At 43.4% G+C, this 23,482-nt stretch overlaps 1 protein-coding gene across 1 annotated transcript in view; it reads right to left on the bottom strand.

The window, feature by feature from the left end:
- The window catches only part of DTD1 (D-aminoacyl-tRNA deacylase 1), a 173,169-nt gene that overhangs the window by 42,167 nt on the left and 107,520 nt on the right, over window positions 1-23,482 (bottom strand). The gene's annotated exons all lie outside the window — the stretch shown is intronic.

Genomic DNA, 23,482 nt, shown 5'->3' with positions numbered 1-23,482 from the left:
ATTTTACTCAGCAGGGAAACTGAGTGTGCCCATGATGAACAAGCACAGTCCCCAATAATACAGCTGGATAGTTCACACTTTAGCCATAAAATTGATGCAAATGGTGAATGAGTCAATAAAAAACACATTCCATCTAAGCCAAATGAACCTAACATAAGACTGTAAATCTCCATCAACCAGGCATCAACTCAAGAAAAGCTATCAAACATGATGCAGTATCTTAATAAAGTGAACATAAAATCTTTCCCCTCCCACCTCCACAACCATCTTAGTCTCCTTTACTTAAAGTGCAGATGTCCAATTCCATATGCATTGCTCCACTTGGCCCTTTCTGTGCCATCTCTGCCTTTTCAACACTGGCTCCTAGCCAAGTGGCCCGGGCATGTTAGGATTGTGCACAATGCAGAGTGCCTGGTACCACCAGATGGGCAGGGCCCAACTCCCAGGAACCCCATGCCCACAGACTATGGTGCCAATTACATCTACTGGAGCTGTGAGAACATGCAGCCATGTCAAAAGAAAGGGCATAGGGAGAGGAGAGTGGGGGTGAGGTCTGAACTTGGACAGCGTGTGCACTCAAGGAGCCACGAAATCAGATGGGCCTGAGGAGTCCAGCCCACCCTTGATGGTGGCTAGCACAGACCGACTGGCATCCAGAGCCTGGCTAACCTATGTGGGTCAGAGGAAAACACTGCCAAGGTCCTCATGGAGCCCCAGGGTTGCCCTGACTTAATTCTGGGGAGTGGCCTGAAGAGACTGATATCTCTCATCTCCCACACTGCACAGACCCGGGTGTGACCCAGCTACCTGTCCTCTTCCAGGACAGAGCGCAGGGCTGGAGCTGAAGGAGGAATGCCACTGACTACCCAGCCCCCACAGCTTCCCATCTGTGTCTCCACAACCACTCCAAAACACCTTCACAGTCTGTAGAACATATCTAAAATAAAACTTAAAATAGGAAACAAGCCTGGCTTCGAAAGTGGGAGGAAAAAAAACTTCCCACAAGAAAACGACCAGGCCCAGATGGTTTTACGGACACAGTCTGCCAACATTCAAAGAACAGATCGTTCTAATCAGATATGTTCTTCCAAAGCAACAGAAAAAAGAAAGAGATCCTCCCAACTCATTAATTTTATGAGGATAATATTAATTCAATTACAAAACTAGATAGTAATAGAACAAAAAAGGAAAATGACAAACTAAGTTCACTTCTACATAGATACAAAACTCCTAAACAAAGTATTAACAAACTAAAATCTGGCAAAATGATGATATACTATGACCAAATCTGACTTTTGCCAAGAAATGCAAAGATAGTTTAACATTGGAAAATTAATCACTACATTAACAAGCGAAGAGGGAGGAGGACCATGTGGCCGTGTGAACAAATGAGCATCATTCAGTAGCCACACATGCTAAATGCCCTCAAGAAACTAGGACAGAAAAAAAACATGCTCAAACCTGGTAAAAAAGGACTTATTGAAACAAAATAAACTTATAGCAGTCACCATCTGGATGGTGAAACAATAGAAGCATTGTCTCTGAAATTAGGACACTCTGTTCACGCCACTTCTGTTGGCATTATACTAAAGTACTCGACAGTGCAGTAAGACAAGAAAAGGAAATAAAAGGCATAGCGGTTGTCACGCCGGAAGCAAAACTGTCATTAATCTCAGATGGTATGACTATCTACATGGAAAGTCCAAAGGAATCTGCAGGTCACAGATTATAAAACATTAGTGTGTTTAACAAGGTTGCTGGATATAATATCTAAATTAATGTGTCTTAAGGAAATCATAATTGAATCATACTTTACATGTTAACAAAAAAAATTTTTTTTTGAGACAGGGTTTCACTCTGTCACCCAGGCTGGAGTGCAGTGCCTTGATTTCGGCTCATTGCAGCTTTGACCACCCAGGCTCAGGCGATCCTCCCACCTCAGCCTCTTGAGTAGCTGGGACTACAGGCACACACTGCCATGCCCAGCTAATTTTTGTTTTTTTTTTTTTGTAGAGAGGGATTTTGCCATGTGGCCCAGGCTTGTCTCAAACTCCTGGACTCAAGCAATCCACATGCCTTAGCCTCCCAAAGTGCTCGTATTACAGGTTTGAGCCAAGGTGCTTGGCCAAAAAACTTTTAAAGTTACCTATTGGGAGTAGAAATAAGAATCTGCTGATAAAAACACTACAAATGCAACAGAGATGCGTTTGAAGGAAAAAGATTAAAACAGAATAAATTAGACAAATATTTCCTGAAAATCTTATGAAGGTAATTCAGGGGCAAAAGCTAAGTTTATCTTCTCTAAGGAAGGAGGCCTACTTTCAAAAAGATTTTCTGCAGGTAGGTGCAAATGAGGTTACCTAGTTAGTATTAAGTATATTTTATGTCTGATCTGCATTTATATTGTTATGAAATGTTCTCTTAACAGTCAATAGTAGAAAACCAATTGGTCATTTTCCTCCCTACTAAGCGATACACTTTTTCAAAGTTACACTACAGTCTTGAAAATAAAAATGATTACAGGTATGGCCTGAGTGTGGCATATACTCCACTAGATCTAGTGCTTTACAAACCAGCCATGGTCTTCATGCAAATCCAAGAAGAAACTCTGACATTATTTACATGTAAGAAACACATCCAAACAGTTCTCCTTTTACACCAGTGAGGCTGATATCCAAGCTCTGAAGAAAATCATTATCTGTTTGTTCTGTAAGGAATCTTAAAAACTGCACCCCGTACTGCCTCAGGCTTTTAACTGAGTAAATGTGGCTGTATTTTGATAAATGGTGATAACAATATCAGACTCAAGAACCAGATTTCTAGAATGTCAACAGATTTCAATTGCCTAAAATGCCCCAACTCTGACAAAATAAATTATTATGACAAAATGATTAAAAATGCCTTGCCACAGAATTACATAAAAGTAAGTGTCTTAAGTCACAGCCACTACCAGAGGCTGGACTGCTGTCACCAAGGCACAGGAGGGGCACGCCCAGTGGGGAAGCAGCAGCTATCCCTCTTCTGCCATGTGTAGCAGCAGTACCACTCGGAGGCTTGACTCACCCCTCGCAGTCTCCAGGAACTCTTCATCTGGAGAAAGAGCTGAATCCACAAACTATGCACTGGTAACCACAAACAATGCCTGTTTCCACAACTTGGGTCCTCAAAATTACTAGGTTTGCCATAATGTGACATTCTACTATTCCCATTTCATGTAAAGGCTCCAGCCATTCCAGTCACTCCAACTGATGGGAGAGTTTAGTGGCTAATTCCTCAGATGCCATATTTTAAGGACTCACCTACAAAAACTGGCCTAGGCCAGGCCTTTAGATCTGTACTAATAAGAGGAAATCTGCCTAATATACTTTTAGAAAATAGGTTAGGGTAGGGGGAGATGTGGAGAAATACATGAATAATCAAGATACACACACACACACACACACACATATATATACACACACACACACAGAAATATACACAAAAAATAGACAATCCCCAACTTATGAGATTATTCAACTTTAAGATGGTGTGAAAGTAATAAGCATTCAGTGCACTCCTTGACTTAGGATGAGGTTATATCCTGGTAAACCCATTGTAAGTTGAAAACATACGAAGTCAAAAATGCACTTTTGACTTCCAATATTTCAATTAATTATGGCTTTATCGAAACAAAACCTCATCCTAAGTCTAGGAGCATCTGTACAAAACGGAGAGACCATGCTCCCCCAAGGAAGGACAAAGGTTTGTAGCTCTCTGCTCAGGGTAGAAGTTGTGGCAAGTCAGGCTTTTGGTCCAGCCTCCAACCAAGGCAGAGGACAGAGCTACCACTCCCCTGACATGCCTAACTCTGGATTCTTATGTGGGCCAAAGGGAACATAAAATAAGTTCTCCTTAACTTAGAGATGGCTAATTAATAGCTGGTATCTTTCTCTTGAACTACAAGCCAATCTCTTTTTGAGAATGTTATGAACCTAGAGGGGTGTGTGTGTGCATGTATATGTATAACATTATATTAGATAGAACCATACAAAACTGAAGTATTTGTAATAAAAATGGTCAAAAAGCAGCAAATTCATATAGTTCAACCTTATATAATCTATATAGCATTGCATAGTACACATTATCAAAATTATATATTGGCAATAATATAGATGTATTACACAGATGATTGTTGCCCTAAAGGCAGCTCTTTGCTCCACAGTTCTAATTTTTCCACATGTAAATATGTCTCCCCCTCATTATCCCATACATCCTCCCTCTGGAATCCCAGGCTCTATCATCCCACACGGCCCCACCAAGTGCCATGACTTGCGGGGATGGCTGCCTCTGGTTGCCACACTGGCCCGTGAAGGTCGCTGCCACCTGGAGGTAACAGCACCCTATGGTCACACAGTCCTAGTGCTTTTCTTTCAGAAATATGAAAGAATTCTCCAATTAACTTAACTAATTAATAAACATAGATCTCCAGCTTTTTATCCAAAATAAATATCTTTAATAAAGTAATATTACTGGAACCTTCAAAGCTCATTGTTCTTCTTAAATATTTTTAAAAAAATAAACCCAAGATTGAGCAGGATAAACTAGTAAAGACTGGTTAAGAAAAACCTAACTCTAATCTTAAATTGAACCTAAAAACATTTGGTTTTCTTTGGCTGTTTCCCAAGAGGCTCCCAAACCTGTTTCCTTTTGAACCCAGACAGAGCCCATCTTTTGGCTACATTTTCCTAAGTCTTTTTACCTTCTAAATCTTTAATCCTGGACTGTTAAATACCATATTTTTTTTCAGTTTAGAAGAGAATTCTAACTAATTTCTCCACATCCACTGGCACCCTCTGTAGACTGAGTTTTTAATCAACATGCAATGGCTGGTTAATTAGAAGTTCTAGCTGATCACATTTAGCTTAAGCTCTAAGTTTTCTGAGGGGACAGTCCAAAAGATTAAAGTAACAAGAACTCTTGCAATCAAAGACCCAGAAGAAAATAAACTGGTTCCATTACACAAGATGAACCACAGTTGACCTTTGAATAACACAGGTTTGAATTGTGAGAATCCACTATGCATAATTTTTTCAACAAATATGCTGGAAAATGTTTTGAAGATATGAGACAATTTGAAAATTTGCAAACTGTGTAGCCTAGAAACATGGAAAAATTGAGAAAAAGGTATGTCATGAATTTACTATGTATAAACTATACATAGATACTAGTCTATTTTTGTCACTTACTGCCATAACATATACATAAATCTATTATAAAAAGCTAAAATTTACCAAAAACTTATACACAGACTGTACATGGCACCATTTGCAGTCAAGAAAAATGTAAACACATGTAAAGATGCAGTATTAAATCATAGTAGCTTCATCAAACTAACTGTGGTACATACTGTACCACTGTAATAATTTCGTAGCCACTTCCTGTTACTACTATGGTGAACTCAACTGTTGCAAGAATCCACTTGAAACACCATGTGACGCTAATTATCTCCCGTGAGCAGTCATCTCTCCGGTAAATTGCAGATTGCAGTAAAAAGTGATCTCTCCTGGTTCTTGTGTATTTTTCACTGTGTTTAATGCAAGAACTTGAACCTTGAATAACACTGTGAGACCCAAACAAAGTGCCACTAATGACACTGGAGGTGCTCCCAAGAAGCAGAGTAAAGTTACAACATTCCAAGGAAAAGCTGAATTGCTTGACTGCTTGATGTGTACCTCAGATTGAGGTCTGCAGCTGCAGTCCCCCACCATTTCATGATAAATGAATCCAGCATAAGAACCATTGTAAAAAAAAGAAAAGAAAATTCATGAAGCCATTGTTGCAGCTATGCAAGAAAACGTAAAAACCTTACCCTTTTTGCAAAATACAAAATATGTGTTAATCGACTATTTATGTTACCAGTAAGGCTTCTCTGATCAACAGTAGGCTAGCAGTGGGTAAGTTTTTGAGAAGTCAAAAGTTTTACTTGGATTTTCCACTTAGTGGGGAGTTGGCACCCCTGACCTCCACATTGTTCAAGTCAAGTGTACTCTTTTACCTAAATTGAAATTTACAACACCACAGGCTGGCCTATCTTACTATTTTTAAAAGACTGTGACATCTTCCCTCTAAAAACCTTTCAGGATAAACAATAAAGAAAAAATAGAGCCCTAAATGCCTCCGTCAGTTTAGATTTACTCCTTCTATGAGTTAGAAAGCAGACCCTGGACAAGTCCATGGGCCTCCCGTGAGACCCGGCAGCCACCTGTGCAGTGGTATGTGTCTCCTGGTGAGAGTCGGACCCCAGTGAGGAGGAGCCAGTGTGACATGATGCTGCTTCCCCAACCAGTCAGACCCCACGTGCCACAAACCTGAATCCAGACACACTGTGGAGCTTGAGTTCCTTCCTCAGTCTTAAAACATTATTTCCCCTTTCTGGGAAATGGGGAAATGTTACAGCCTTTTCAAGGAGAAAATCCAAATGCTTCTGGGGTATCAAAGGGTTCAGATCCTGAACCAATATTTGGAGGAAGTGCGTGAAACAAACCACATGGGTTACATTTGCTGCAAAACACATGTGGCTCTAAAATAGATGAAGAAGGTACCATTGAAACATGCTGGGTGCTGGTGAATCCAAATGCCTGAAAAGTAGTTTGAAGCTTCTAGCAAACCAAGAGCACAGCAGGATTGGTCTTTCCTTAGCACAAACTCAACAGTACAGTAAGGGGGTCCAACCTCAAATCACTCAATTTGTGTTTCAAATATGACATAAACTAAGCCCAAACAAGAGTCAGTGCCAACAACAGACTCCAGATACAACCAGAATATCTGCATGCTGGAGACTCAGCACCCGACTCCTCCCGAGATAAAGCAGCACAGGACATGAACCTGTTGTTTGCCCAGAACGTGAAGCCTATGAATGACAACCTGACACATGAGCCTTTAGAGTTTATGGGAAATGTTTCCATGTGAGTCCAAATAATTTGTCACTAGGGATGCAAGTAAAACCAGCATTGCCAACTTTTGGTTAGTCATCATTTTATAGATTACATCCACAGAAAATCCCAGTTTCATTTTAAACAATGGTTTCCATCTCTTACCCCACCAGAATAGAAATACTAATTATCTGCTTTACTTTGTGACTTGGTTTAATTTAGCCTCCTCTTCTGATGTTTCTCAGTCGATGGCCAGCCCACCCCAAATGCACCCGATCTCATCTGATGCTTCTCTGACTGTGAATGCTGTAGCCCAGTACACAGCCAGACACCACTTAGCAACCACTGCAGGACAGGGAGCTTACACAGGGAGCCTTCAAAGGGCCACATCCAAAGATGAAGCAGATATGCAGAAGAGCTCCCCAACTGCTAGGGTGGGTGGGGAGGCTGACTCAGCCTGGAGCACACCATCAACAACAGGGGTCCCAGTCAAAGGAGTGATCTGGGGGAGCAGGCACCCTTCCATAATGTCCCTGGAGTACAAGTTTAGGGACAGGGCTTGCTGTGTTCTGACCCTGGGGGAATGGGGTGGGAGAGGGGACAGTGTATGGCAGGAGTTGGTCACTACCCAGGACTCAGGGATGACACCCACTCAGGGTGGACCAATGGCAGATGCAGCAAAGGCAGAGTCCCAGCTGGCCCAGCCTGGTGCCCAAAGTCAGGGTTGGTCCTCACGCTGTCACTGAGATACAAGCAGGGACAAGGCCTGCACAGCCTAGGATCTAGGAAAGGCCTGGGCACTGGAACCAGAGACTTCTTAAAAGCCCTGGACAAGACATTCGTTCATATCACCAATGTCATATCACCAAACACAGGGGTTTGGCTGAAGGGGCAGGAGTGTCGGCACCCAGTTTCTCCTTGGGGTACTGAAGGTATCACCTATTGAAAGAAATCTTCTAGTAGAAATAGGAAATTAGTTTTGCCCTGAGGAGAAATTTTTTAAAGCTTCTCCAGGACTTGGATGATTCATCAAAACTAATCTTCTTACCTGCTCCTCATTTGAGAAAGACACTAAGAGAAGGGGCCTCAGTGCTCCTAAAGGACAGCCTCACTGTGTCCCACCTAGAGGATGGCCTTGACCCTGGTTCCAAGCAGCACTGCAGGAGATGGTGTCTGTCAATTCCACCACCCCGGATGTGTGCTTCATCAGAAGCCTATATGCACAGGGGCCACAGAAATGAACAAAGGAAAAAACTACTTATCCTAACTAGTCTCCTCTACCTGTGAAGAGTAGAGTCAATGAAAAGTCCTAAAACTAGCTCCAAGGAGAAGGAAACTTGAGGTAAAAGAGAATTATCCCCATAGCAAGAAATGATCAGCACAGAATGTGGGGATTTATGTTAATAAAAACAGCTTGAACCCAAGCATGAGAACAAGAAGCCTGATGAAACAGTACCCCAGATCAGAGGAAATAAACAAACACACAAGTGGTTGGGAATGGGAAAACCAAAAAGGTTATTTGGTCGAAAAATACATATCTAGTACAGCCTTCTTGTTTCACAGGTTAGAAAACCAGGTCCTAAGAGGTTAAATGACTTGGCAAAATAATTTGCTCTGTGTTTACCTAATAGACCCCCCTTTCTCATTCTGCCTTTCCTTTGACCCTAACAATGATGAGGAAGGGTGGGTAGGCCTCACAGTCACCCCCATCTGACAGATGGTGAGCTAAAGCATGCAGACCTTTGGGCCTTCCAGGTCACATCTCCAGGAGACGGTGGAATGCAGGCTGGAGGTCAGGGCTCCTCAGGTCAGACCAGGCTCTGGATGAGAACCTAGACCGTGCTGGGCTCTGGGCAGCTCACCTGCGTGAAGGCAACAGAACATCCAAGAAGGACCACTCTATCCACAACCACGCTATGTCACAACAGGAAAGCAAAGTGAGGGTATAACCTGCCCTTGAGGAGAGAACATCAAGAGCTGCCGAAGACACTGAATGGGGCAGTGCAGCCTTCAAGAATGGGGATAACTATATGAGCAGAGAGAAACCTTAGTCCAGAGAAAGTGCATGAATGAAGAACCAAGGTAAGTAAAAGAATGTTCAGGGAAGACCAATGCAGAAAAAAACAGCCTAAGGCTTGACAAAGGAGGAATGGAGGATATGGTCAGAAGATGAAGGTGGGGACGTGAACCCAGGCTAAGGATCCTCCAAATCCTTTTCTGTGCACCAGGGACCTGCTCCAGTCTCTGGACCAAAAACACTGCGCAGCTCAACCAACAAAGACACCCACAGCCACCCACAGCCACTACCATCCTGTCAGGTCCCTTCCAGGGGGGAATATTTCTAAAGGAAGCAGGAAGCAGGGCTTGCTCATCCAATCAAACTGGAGAATCAAGCACTCAAGCATGCATAGAAACCCTGGGAAGATTTTAACAAGAGGACATTTCTGAAGAAGCAAAAAGGTTTGGGGAAGAAAACAGCAACCTAAAAATAAGCCTTTTAAAGTCATTAGGTGCACACCTATAAAGTCAGACACTACATGAAACAGCTCCTGAAATGCCAAGAGGACATGCACTAGAAAGAAAGAACAGTTGGCAGAGGAGCACAAAAAAAGGCATCTTTCAAAGCGTGACCTCTGCAAAAGATGCCCAGAGGGCCAGCCTCGGCAGGAGGCCATGGGAGGGGCAGCAGAGGCTGTGGCGAGCCCCAGGAATGGCTCTCCAGCAGCCCCTTCTGGCCAAGGCCAAAGGAAGAAGGAAGGCTGGGAAAGTGGAAACCCAGGACAGGGGAGGGAAAGAGAACAGGTTAAAATGGTAATCCCATTACAGAGAGATCTGGTAACAGTCAAACCATGAGAGCCTTGCCAGATGCCTCTGATGAAACTGGTACCTTATGTGGCAAGGTGAGGAGGGGAGTCTGTACACGAAAGGATTTGGGGGGGGGCTGAAGGAAGAAAACATTCCAGTGTCCACACAGCTACTGGTAAAATGGGTTCTGTGTGAGCCATGTAAGGTCATGATTGTTCTATGCTTAGAGCAAGACACAGTAGAGAAGTATCCGGTAAGCTTGTGGATCCCAAATATGTGCATTTGGGAGTTTTATTTCCACTGGGGACCTTTGCAGACACAGTGGGCCCACTGCTACTTTATTGAAAAGCCTGTGGGAGGGAATGACCTTAATTTATGGCATATGTCTCCATTGTTAAGGTTTCGTTTTCATATGGGACCTTGGGTCGAGCTCCATGCTGACTTATGATCCAATGATTCCATGGTAAATGAATAGCCAGCTAAAACACAAGTGAGAGAGACCACTGTGGGAGCAAGGACAGTCTTGCTGGATCACGGGATCAGAGTCACTACTTCATCCTTGCTTCCCCCTCAACCCCCCCCCCCACCCCCACAACACGCACAAAGTACTTATGAAAATGATATCATATGTGTCCTGTGGTCACAAAGGCAAGAATTTCAAAACACAATTGCTAATGTTTATGAGCTTATTCCTGTGCTAATCCCTGTGGAGAGCACAAAAAATTACAAACAAGAACCCCTGGCTCAAGAAGTTTGGAAAGTGAAGACTTAATCACTGTAAAACAAAGATGAAACACTGGTAACAGTATGCCACTGAACACTAGAGTCTCTAAGTACTCTAAGGAAAAACCCATGCAGAATGGAGTATGAAGAAATATTTGTGGAAGAATTTTTTTTTTTTTTTTTTGAGACGGAGTCTCCCTCTGTCACCTAGGCTGGAGTGCAGTGGTGCCACCTTGGCTCACTGCAACCACTTCCACCTCCCAGGTTCAAGCAATTCTCCTGCTTCAGCCTCCCGTGTAGCTGGGATTACAGGCACGTGCCCCCCGACCCCCGGCAACCCCCGCCCCGGCCTCCTGGCTAATTTTTATATTTTTAGTAGAGACAGGGTTTCACTATGTTGGCCAGCCTGGTCTCGAACTCCTGACCCCAAGTGATCCTCCCGCTCCAACCTCCCAGAATGCTGGGATTACAGGCATGAGCCACTGCGCTTGGCCTGAGCCGATTCTTAAAGAAGGTTTCTACCTAAATAAGCACAGTGAAGCAGGAAGGACTTCAAGGCAACCCAGATACCGCCCTTGACCTAGAAAGAGGACTCAGAGCAAGAACAGCTCACAAGAAAAAAAGTTACACCAGATCATGATTTTTTAAAAACACTATCCTGACACTTCTGCTTCTGTCCAAGATGGGCCAACAGGAACCAAATTTATCCTCACACCATCACACTGAAGTTTAAAAGAAAAAAAAAGACAAGCCTAAGAAACAGCAGTTGTTAAGACACAGGACCTCAGGCAACAAAGGCCAGGAAACAACAAGTCAGGTAAGCCCCATGGGAGCTCCATCTGACCTCCTAGGGAGAGTTCACAGGTCACAGTATGAGAGAGAAACCAAGGCAGAGGCTGGAGGACTTCCTGAGTAAAGGAGATGGGGTTGAGAGTCCCAGAGGCCACTCAGCTAAAGCACTCAGGACACAGTACTGGAGAGGAGAAGCTGCACAGAGGGAGAACAGTGGAGTTGTGCAGAAGGCCCCTGGGGCATCCAGCTGAGTACTAAGCAGGTAAAGAAACTACACAAGGTCAGGAAAAGATTAGTGCTTACAACACCCGCGCTCACACAGGGCTGAGACTAGCGCCTGCTCCCACAACTCCACGGAGCTCAGGAAGGACTCGCTGCAGTAGTGGGAAGAATTAGTCCTACTGAGCACTGCTCCAGACTCACCTAAGAAATCATAAGATCCAGACCCAAAGTAACCAAAGTGATTTCAAGTAGCTTCACGAAAAACTCAAGTACTGTCATAGGAATACAAGAGTCTCCAGTACCCATCAAGGCAAAAACTGTCTGCCCAACCTCCTTAACCCTCAAATGGCCAAAGCAGAAAACACAGGGAAAACAGGCCCATGATTCAACTCACTCACAGAGCCCCTTCCTGGCTCTACACAGGAGGCATGTGGCTCTGGTGGCACTATCATCCAGGACCAGAGGCATGTCACTGTCCAATCACATTGGTAACACTGGCCACTGTCAGCCACCTGCATTTAAGGGCTGTTGACTGAGAAGTAGTACAGTGAATCTTTCCTAAGAGTATTCTAAGCTACAGGCAAGTCTTAATTATATAGCCATTTCTAAAGTTGATAAAATTTAAAATAATTAAGGTGCTCACTTTTACATTTTATAAAGCTTATTATCTTATTAAACACCATTCTGTTTCATGTGGTAGAATTTTATTAGAAACACCAAACTTATGAATAATAAACTGACTGATTAAAGATTTGAATGAGAGTAATCTCTGAGATAATTTTAAACAAGGGACATATTTTACATATGAATTCTTAACAAAAACCACGGTCACTATTTACCTTCAAACACTGTCAATTAAAAAAAAGATCAGAATATGTTTGAAAGATTCTGAAAATATAATGTCATTTTTTATTTTCTCAAAAACCCCATTTTTTATGAAATGATTTCGGTATAGATTTATTTCATAAAACTGAATTTACATAGTTTTAATAGAAAATTTTATCAGGATAAGACATGATATCTAACCTGTCAGTTCTGTCAAAATTTCTGGTTTTAGGATGAATAACCTAAATTGATCTTCATAACTAGGGTGACCACACATTCTGGTTTGCCCAGGACAATCAAAGTTTATACCTCTTGTCCCCTTCATTCTCAATACTCTCAAATGTAGACAATATATCATAAAGCTGCCCTATTCATAATGGAAGTGAAAACATGGTGCTCTCAGAAGTCAGCAAATCCTCAAATACAAGCAGAATAAGTTATTTACCCTAATACATTCTAAAATCAAAAATGAAATTAGGAGTAAGGCCCAAAGTTTCCAGATTGCCTGTTTTCTAATGGTTTTCCAGGCATTAAAAAAAAAAGAACGCCACTCACAAATGAAAGTGTCCCACCCCTCCCTGACCTCTAACTTCTGGGCATGAAGGTAAGTTGGAACGTCCTTGTCAGCTGCTTCCATTCCCTGTTTTCATCTGTCAGGTTCCCCAGGAGAAGTTTTATACCAAGTACACCTGGGTATTATAAATTGCATCATGAGAACATTTAATTTACACAAATTCAACTACCTGGCACTCTGATAAAAAAGGATGACTCCAATCAGCCTAGGTATTCTGCCCCCACCAATTGCCCTTAGTGACCGTCTGCCCACAGGTGATGACCATGGAGGACTACCCAACCATCTGGTGAGACCTGTGGACAGAACTTGCCAGTCTCAGACATAGCCATGACCTGCACCTTTAGGAGCCAGGTAGATAGTTGGTAAAGATTCTTTCAACACCTTCCAGAAAGAAATGGAAGGAGGTATGGAGAGTAACACAGAAATAATGACCATGAGGGAGGGAAATGGCAACCGTGTTTACCCAAACATGATGATGGTGATGAAGAGGAAGAGAAGCTGCAGCTCATTATACGATTATATCACCCTAGGTACACACCACATTGATTTACATAAACATGCACCTTTCTGTGCAGGGCTGCCAATACAAAACCCTGGGCTTTGCAAGGAATTTGCAAAGTGGGGGATCATATTTATTGTGAGCATATTTATTGATCATATTTATTGTGTACAAGTCTTTTCAAAGGGTCTTATTCTATAACAGAGGCTGGGAAATAACACGCTCTGTACATCAATATGCTTGCAAAACATGTGAAGACTGAGAGTCTGAACTAGTCTAACAGCAAGCACGGTTGTCCTAGAGGCAGGCAGAGATAGCCCCAGAAGTTCTACAAAGAAGGGACGCAGCAGTGGCAATCGATTAAGTGGGGAGGAAGTCCAGTCTTGAAGCTGTATTTACATTGCAAACCCATCGCTTTTACTTAATACAAAATACCTGTATTTTGAGCAGCCTTCAGAACTGATGGAGATGACAGGAGGCATGGGGCACTCCTGCTGCCACCACGGGGGCAGGTGGGAGGGCAGTATCTCCTTATGTTGACAATAGCTCTAGAAAAGATTGCCCTCTAAGCCAGCGCTGCTCAAAGAAAGGGCAACAGACCACTGCCTGCCCTGAACTGTTTGTGCAGATCTGTGAGGAGGTAAGTATAAAAATGGGAGTGTTTAGAAATGTTTACAGCAGTTTGTGGCCGGGCACGGTGGCTCATGCCTGGAATCTCAGCACTTTGGGAGGCCGAGGCAGGCAGATCACTTGAGGTCAGGAGTTTGAGACCAGCCTGGCCAACACAGTGAAATCCCATCTCTACTAAATATACAAAAATTAGCCAGGTGTGGTGGTGCGTGACTGTAATCCCAGCTACTTGGGAGGCTGAGGCATGAGAATTGCTTGAACCACGGAGGTGGAGGTTGCAGTCAGCTGAGATCATACCACTGCACTCCAGCCTGGGCGACAGAGTGAGACTTTGTGTCCAAAAAAAAAAAAATATATATATATATATACACACACACACATATGTTAATAATTAGCTATTTTACCTTCTTTATATACTACATCTTTGATCCAGTGTGTACTGTATACCCACAGCACATCTCAGTTGGGACCAGGCACATTTCAAGAGGCAGAGAAATGGCCCTGTCTCCCCAAGCTCCTAACCATCCCCTAGTGCATGGGCCCAAAGCCCCACCCACTCATGGAGAGCTGGTAACACTGGCTGGTTCTGGAAAGGTGCCCCTCACCCCACACCCTCACCAGACACACTCACAAGGAAACCTCGGTCCTGGGAGGCCCGTAGGCCAGTTGGAGAGGTGCCAAGGGACAAGTCCCCTCTACTCTTCTCTTCAGCTGATCTGAGAAGGAAAGGAAGCAGCATAAGGACATGTGTGTGAGAAAGTGTGTGAGTGTGTGTGTGTGCGTGCGTGTGTGTTATCATGTACTGTAAGAGTTTCTGTGGCAAAGCCCACTAGTCCAGAGAGAAAAGAACCAGCCCTAAGACTCACCCTCAATAGGAGGCAATGAGCCTGTAACACATGATGCCCAAGGAGTCTTTCTTGTGAACAGACAGCCACCAGTTCACCTTGAAAAGAGCCACTCACCCTTCCAGTTGATCAGTGCTCACTCCCTTTAGAGTCTGGTGCTGCTGTACTGCACAGCACTCTATGGCCAGAGAAGGTGGCACATTTCCAAGACACCCACCACCACAGTTTGGTATATTCGGTAAGACCAGGTGCATATATGCGTGAGCACGCAGGGTGAGTCCCAGACACAGAGCAACTCAAGGTACAATCTTGTCTACTGCAGTCTGTCCAGGGTTGCTTTACTTAAACAACAACTGTGTGTGGCTTTAACCAGCTAAGGAGGTTGTTTAAATGGAAAAAACCTTGAAATGAGACCAAACAGGTCTCTGCTTTTCCCCAAATTGATGATCATGTGCTTTATTTATCCTACAAAACTCTCTTTCTGAATATAACTGGAATCCTGACCATGTCTAAGGGAGCTAAGGAAATGGGAGTCGTCTGAACTCTGCATCTCACTCATAAAGACGTTAACTGCTTACAGGTGATGAACATCCAGGTGAAAAGTGGCAAGTTACAGGAGAACAGCGAGAGACATTTGGGGCCACCCAAGAGCAGTGGCATCCTCCCCACACCACTGCTCAGGCCAAGGCTCACACTGCTATTCAGCCCCCTCAGCACACGGGGTCTCCAGGGGGCACACCTGATGGATAATGCCAACACTCAGAAAGGCTTCACCTGCTGAATTCCGAAACATTCAATTAACATATGGAAATGCACCGCTAACGGGATTAAAAAGAACTCAATTACAACGGCAGCACTTCCTTTCAGAGTCTTAAATACCAGGACAGGGCTAATTACTGAGCACCGAGTTACACTGCTTCCTTAGATATAATTCACACAAAATGTTTTTCTGCCTAGAAATAAACTCCACTTGATCTGCCTCAGAGAACACAAGTAAAAGGTCATTTTCTGTGCTATTTTTTCAAGAGATTAGCTATTAATCCAGCTCCTCAGAGGCAACTTTCTACACCACTGTCAAAGCAAAACTCTTGTTTTTTAGAGGTAGTGGGTTCTCCACCCTTAAAGAAAGCCCAATTTGCCTTTTTCTCTTCCAAATTCAACTTGAAACGCTGAACTGCCCACACTCAGGAGCAACCCCACCCACCTGACAGGTTACCTGTTTACTGGAGAGCAAAAGATGATTCTATTCCAAAAGACATTACCACAAGAAGAAAGTCTAAAGCAACAGCAAAGAGATGATATTTTATTTATTTATGCCTTCTAATTTCAATGATGCTCTTCATAAAAAGGTCTTTCCAGGTGCCAACGAACAGCAATCCCCCCAAACAAACCTCAGTGAGGGGAGGCAAATCTGGTACCATGAACACAGGGTGTGGCGCAATTCCTACCTCTACAAACCACACAACTGCCTTGGTGTAGCCCCTGACATAGAGAAAGCGTTCCAAGCTATTTGGTCAGTATTGACCCCAGTATTCCCCACTCTGAACCAACAACTGCTGAATCTTTAGCAACAAACCACACAACTGCTGATAGCTGTTTACTTATCATTTATCCTCTTTATCCAAATCTGAGGGAAAAGAAAACTGAGGAAAGCCACATGCACTAAGCCAATCCCCTTTTCCAGTGGAGTGCTAGCAAAAGGCTTGATCAGTCATGGCTCCAATAACACAGACAGACAAAGAGAAAATGGACCACATAAGAAGGGTTCAAATGGCTTTGCATTCAGTAGGATACAGGCTCAAAAAACAGCAAATGAGCTTAGAATACATTGGGCTACAAGAGCAAAGTCTTCCATTTTTAGAACAGATTCAAGATTCCAACAATGTTTCCGACCTTTGGCATTTTCTCTCTCCCATCTCCACATTCCATTCAGTCATTCTCACACAAAGCAGATCTCCTAATGCAGCCTGACCACCAAGACAGTGGAATCACTTCCGTCCAGCTCATCCTTCCCACTGAGGCCTCTGCCTCTGAGCTCACCATCATGTGATGAAAGGGCTCAGATTCTTCACCATCCTTTTGGGAAGGCACAGGAGTGAAGGCAGTCACCCACCACTACCAGCTACCATGGCACCTGAACCTGGGAGTGGCTTCCTGGAGACCTTTTTGAACAATACCTAAAGCTGCTCTCACTGTCCACTGGCTTGAGTTCAAACCCTCTTCTCATATTAACTATAAATTAACTGTGAGAAAGGGTACAGGCAGGGGCGGGAGTTGCTGTGGGGGTGCAAGTGGTTTTTGTGTCTTGTGTCGGAGGGAACATTATGAATGCATGTCCATGTGTGAGGATAGTGATGAACTCAGATCAATCAATTAAATTTCAAAATTACCAATTGTTAATTTGTTTCAAACTCTCCTTATCCCCTGATATCCTGAAAAGCAAAATTTTATGTTTTTAAACATAACAGCACTCCTAGTCTTCAAGTTCCTTAAAACGGCACCAATACTGTCTAGACCAGCTCTGTCCAGTCGAATTATCTGTGATGGAAATGTCCTATCTTTGCACTAACCAGTAGAGAAGTCACAAATGGCTGTCAAGCATGAGAAAGTGGCTAGCGCAAATCAATTAAATTTGTAATTTTATTTCAGTTTAGCGCTTGTGGCTAGTGGCCATGCTACTGGATAGCAAAGGTCAGATAATCTGCCTTAACAACTGCTCTGAGATGGAAGCTTATTTAGTGTGACCCAAGTCTCCCCTTGGCAGAGTGTGCAGGCAAAATAGGAACCGGCACACTTCCAGACATGCTTCCTGACCTCCTTCCCCCGCCCCGCTCTCTCCTTGATCACCTTCCTCTGCAGTGGTGTTTCTCAACCTCAGCACTACTGACATTCGGAGCTGGATAATTCTTTGGGGTGAGGTCTGTCCTGTGCATTTTAGGATGTTGAGTAGCAACCCTGGCCTCTACCCACTAGAAGCTGGTTGGTAGCATGTCCTCCTCCCCTATTTGTGACAACCAAAAATGTCTCCAGAGTTGTCAGATGCCCCCAAAGGTGCAAAATGGGTGAGAACCACCGCTCTAGAGATAACTTTTAAAAACAACAGTGACAACAACAAAATTTCTGTTCTTAGAATTTCTGTCTCTGCTTATTTTACAGGATGAGGATACCCTCTCATATTTGCCCTTGGTTAGGCATCTTTTCCCCACCCCTTGCACACACCCTTTTGAACCTGAGTCCATTGGAGTTCCTGTGCCATTTTTCTAAGGTTCCTGCCCATGTAAGCACATACACTGAGTGCCCAGCTACCCTCCTGCTCAGGAGGCTCACTGGAGACCAAATGACCTGCCTGTAAAGCTACGAACTACTGGCCGGGCGCGGTGGCTCACACCTGTAATCCCAGCACTTTGGGAGGCCGAGGCAGGAGGATCACGAGGTCAGGAGATCCAGACCATCCTGGCTAACACGGTGAAACCCCGTCTCTACTAAAACTACAAAAAATTAGCTGGGCGTGGTGGCAGGCACCTGTAGTCCCAGCTACTCGGGAGGCTGAGGCAGGAGAATGGCGTGAACCCCGGAGGCGGAGCTTGCAGTGAGCCAAGATCGCGCCACTGCACTCCAGCCTAGGCGACACAGCGAGACTCCGTCTCAAAAAAAAAAAAAAAAAAGCTACCAACTACTTGTGTTAATCTACCCTGGCCAGTGTTCTTAATATGAACAGACAGCCAAAGACATCGAGATATTTGGGGGCACATCTACAGCTCAAAAGAAAAAACTGAGTAGAAAAAACAGAACTGACTCTGAGAAAAAAGCTACTTCAGCAAACAGAAATGAGTATTTTAGAAGTTCAGTTAGTATGTATCTTCAGAGAGCATCAAGAAAACATAATACCCCTAAAAACAAAATAAGAAAACAGAAACAAAAAAAAAACTGGATACTATGAAAAAGCAGAAATTATGATAAAAAATGAGTTCATGGATATTAAAAATTGATTGCCAAAATTAAAAACTTAGTAGAAAGGTTGGGAGATTAATAATTTCAAGTTTAATAATTGCCTCATGGGGTTAAAAAAACAAACAGAAAAAGAATGGAAAATACTGAGAAAGTTTAAGAAAAATGACAACCTGGGAGGATTATCAACTGGTCTCTACACTTTCCAGAAAGAGAGAAGAGAAAAATAAATGGTGAGAAAATATTGAAAATAGCAATAATAGAAGAAGAGAGCTTCCTCAAGCTAAAGAAAAGGCAAGGGAATTTAGATTTAAGAAACCTAGATTACCAGAAAGGATGAAAATGGGACACATCTTCATGAAGTTTGAGGACACCAAGATCAAGACAGGTCTCCACATGACCCAGAAGGAAAAAAGAAAAGCTCCCATCCAAGGTTGAGAATACGGTCAGGAAATAGTCCTCATAGAAACACCAGAAGCAGAACCATGGCCTTCAGAATTCTGAAGCAAAGAATTTTGAACCTAGAATTCTACATCCATACAAACTAACTATAGTCAAGTGTAAGGACTATAGGGACATTTTCAGATTTATTTTTTAAAAGGCAGAAGATTTACATTCTAAACATTCTTCTAGGGAAAAAAATTATTGAAAATAGACTTCAGCACAAATAAAAAAGAAACCCAAGAAAGATGAAGACGGGGGTGGGAGGATCCACAAAGCTGACCCACCCAGCAGGATAGTGAAAGGAAGCTACGGATTCCTGCTGGACGGCAGCAGCCCGGAGGGCAGGTCCAGGCAGTGGCCCAGTCAGAGGCCCCAGGAGAAATGGGTCTCATAAAACAGGAAGCATGACTGACAGGGAGGGAAACCTTAGGAATATGGCAAAGGCACATCTGCTAAGAAAAATATTAGTTTGCCAATTCTTTTAAAATTTTTGTAGACAGTTCCTTTTTTTTTTTTTTTTTTTGCCTCATTCCAGACGTGATTTCTACCCCAACAGAACTAGTGATACCTTTGTGACCAGATTCCCATCCTATGTGGCAAGCATGTTCTCTTCAGTATCCCTGCCTCAGGTGCTGACACAGAGACATCAAAGACCAACCTGCTCCTGGTCACTGTGTTGGCAGCCACAACACCTGATATTACTGAGGAGTTAAATCTGACCTGCAGTAGATCAATGTCTCTGTGGTCTCTAGTATGTACTCCAGCCTGGCTTTTCTAGCCTGCATCTAATCTAGATCTTTATTCTATAGCCCTTGCTAAATTAGTCAACTTCCCCAGTTCATTCTGGACTCAACAACTGCCCAGTCTGGGAAATGAGAAAAGGGGAAATTTAAAACAAGGATAAAGCCAATAGCACCCAACTGAAGGGTTCAATTGTCAACTTCCCCAGTTCATTCTGGACTCAACAACTGCCCAGTCTGGGAAATGAGAAAAGGGGAAATTTAAAACAAGGATAAAGCCAATAGCACCCAACTGAAGGGTTCAATTGTCAAGAAAATTAAAATTAAGGAAGAAGAGCTTATTACAGAGATGGAGGGAAGGGGGCGGGAGTACCATACACAGTTGTGGATTACTCAGGGATGTTGGAATGGAAACCAAAATCTTTCTTGGTTTGAAAAGATTATCAGTCCTTCCCTCTGTCTTGGCCTGAGGGATCAATAAAAAGATCTTCCCTTTCATCTTTGACCATTTTGAAGGATGTACAAATAGACGCTTTGTCTAAAATGGAAGTGAATAACAGACTCTCTAAATATTTATTATGCAACAGATTAAAATGATTGTAGACAAATTTCTCCTGTCAACAATGATTAGGTTACATAGCAAGATTTTAAAATGGACCTCAGGCATCACACTATATGTTAGCTCTAAGCAAAATGAAAAACTAAATTATACTTTAAATCAACCAAGAATGTGTTCTGTTCCTATTCAGAATCATCAGCTTACTTCATGTATTTTATCTGACAGAAGGACAAACCGGCAATTTGAAAGACTTAAAGAATTATTAGGTGATTCTTTCAAAGGAGAAGCCAAAGCAAGCACACATGACACATTCATGTGTCAGTTAGTATTTACTGAAAGCCTACTGCATCCCAGGCACTGGGGCAAGTCCAGTACTCATTTCTAAGTGACGACCTGTGTGTCAGGCCTATGTCCCACGTGGTCCCATGCTACTGCTCTCCCCGACACTGAAAGGCCAGACAGACTCCCTGGGTGCATTCAGCTCATACAGTGCAATAGAACCAAGGGCTCTGGGATGTCCCTGTCCTCCACATCACCCCCATTCTGTTGCTCCTACCTGACCACAAGATTGCACATGAGGAAGGAAAGGCATACTGCACAAATTCTATTGTTGAAAAGACCTAACAAGTTCAAACCATATGGCCAGGGTCTGGCAAAGGACATAATGAATCATTAGGAACCACCCTACTTAAAGAAGACCATTTCTATTTTTTTAAAAAGACATTTGCTATATGCCCCCCTTATCGGGGTGCTTATTAGTACATCTCTTTCATCAGGAGTTCATTAAACCAAGTCTGTTAGGTAACATGTTTTCTCTCCAGCTGTAAAACTGCCCTCCAGCTACCTGTGTCTCTGTGGCCCAGAGTGCCCATCCACAGGCAATGCTAGGTTCTTGTGCAAAGCACCAGGCAGGGGTACCGAATCTCTGGCCTGAATGTGTGGGAACAGAACCCTGCCAATGCCCCCATAAACAACAACTCTCTGGGGCTCACTATCCCTAATGAGAGAATCCAGCACCCTGTCATTTTGTAATAAATGAAAAATCAGTTAACATGTGCTTTAGTATGTACTGACCGTTGTGAAAAATATTCCAAAAACACTATGGGAAAACAGCAGTAGCTTTTCACCTCATAGAGTCAGGCACTACTCTGATGCCACCTCTCATCTGTAGTCCTTTGTACATAAAGTAATTTTACAGCCAGTCTCCACACAACCCTGTCCTGTGAAAAGCCTTCCTTCCTCCCAAGGTCCCCCTTCCTCTGAGCCTTTGCTACACCCTCAAGCTCCAGGAACCTTAGTCCAAGTCTTCACTTCCCCAGACTCCCTCCAGTCGAATCTCAGTCCACTGAAGCCCTGACTGCCACCTCCACCATGCCACTGACGCCACGTCAAAAGGGTCACTGTGGGTGTGGAAGGTGTGGAATAAACAAGTACATATTGAGTACCATGTACACCACTCGGGTGACGGGTACACTAAAATCTCAGAATTCACCACTATGTAATTCATCCACATAATCAAAAAAATCCCACTTGTATCCCAAAAGCTATTGAAATTTTAAAAATTAAAAATTAAAAAAAAAAGGTCACCACTATTTGCACAGGAAAATTTTCAGGAGGATATACGATGAGGAGAATTTTATTTTTTAATAATCTGCTCTCTTTGAATTTTCTAACCAAGTGGATGTTCCTTTGATTTTTAAAAACATCAACAGAGGCTACTGAAGACGGTCAAATGATGAGCCACTAAAAAGAACCTGTGTTTTAAGAAGTCCATTTAAGAAATGTTCTCTTGAGAAACAAACAAATAGTAACTTTCCAGCAGAGAAACCTGACTGATACCATCTTGACCAAGGGAGTGAACAAGGTCAGCATCAGTAGTCATGAGACACATCAATACCATGTGCCCTGACATGGTGCACCAAGGACATCAAATTCCCAAACTAAAGGACATTCTAAAAAATAACTGGCCCGTGTCTTCAGCAGTATCAAGATCATAAGATTGGAGGAGGCTGAGACACACCTAAATGAACATGGGATTCTAGATTGGATTCTGGACCCAGTGGGACAATGGCAATATTCAAATAAGGCCTGCAGATTCATTATTAGTTAATGCTATGTTACCAATAGTAACTTGCTGGTTTTGATCACTACTACAGATATGTGAGATCATTAACATTAACATTTCGGGAAGCTGGGTAAAAGGAATATGAGAACTCTTCTGGTCTATTTTTGCAACTTCATTAAATCTGGAATTATTTCAAAGTAAGTTTAAGATACATATGTGTACACACACGTACACACACACAAACACACACAGGATCACTCTTGACTGTGTGGCCAGCAAGCCCAATGGCACTTTCCAAATGCTCACCTCCTCAGCCTCTTACAGCAAGACAGCATGGAGCTGCCCTTCTAGAAAGCCTCTCCCACTAGGCTTCCACACTGAGGTACTTCCTTGGCTCCTCTTCCACTTTATAGCCATCCCCACACAAGCTGGGCTCCATCCTCTCAGAGGACCACCTCTAACAGATGACTTGCCTCAACGCGGGAGATCTGACAGAAACTTGAAGGCCGGACCTCCCCATGACTGTCCTGCTGGCATCACGCGAAAACCCCAAAGCTGCCCCTCCCCATGTCCCCGTTAGCCTGTTCAAGGCTTGCTGTCACCTCAGGGTCCTTCTCCACATCTCCCACTTCTCTGGCCTTCTCTGTTCCTACTGCTGACCCATTTCCAGGCCTCTATTTGCTCCACCCAAGCCTCCTGCACAGAGACTTCAGGTGACAGATGGGGAAAAGAACACCGCCGCCTCCGGTGGGAAGACCTGGGTTGGAGGCCTCATTCTGCCATGGCCCACCCGTGGTTCTGCAGAAAGCTTTTAGAGACTAAGGCTTTTTCACATGTAAAACAGGCTATTAAATAAGAGCCCCTAAGGCAGGCTCTCTTGACCTAATAGCCTTCCTCTCC

The sequence above is a fragment of the Pongo pygmaeus genome, chromosome 21, assembly GCF_028885625.2.
Source record: "Pongo pygmaeus isolate AG05252 chromosome 21, NHGRI_mPonPyg2-v2.0_pri, whole genome shotgun sequence".
Lineage (NCBI taxonomy): Eukaryota > Metazoa > Chordata > Mammalia > Primates > Hominidae > Pongo > Pongo pygmaeus.
The sequence above is the reverse complement of the archived record's forward strand: the minus strand, read 5'-3'. Positions and strand labels throughout refer to the sequence as shown.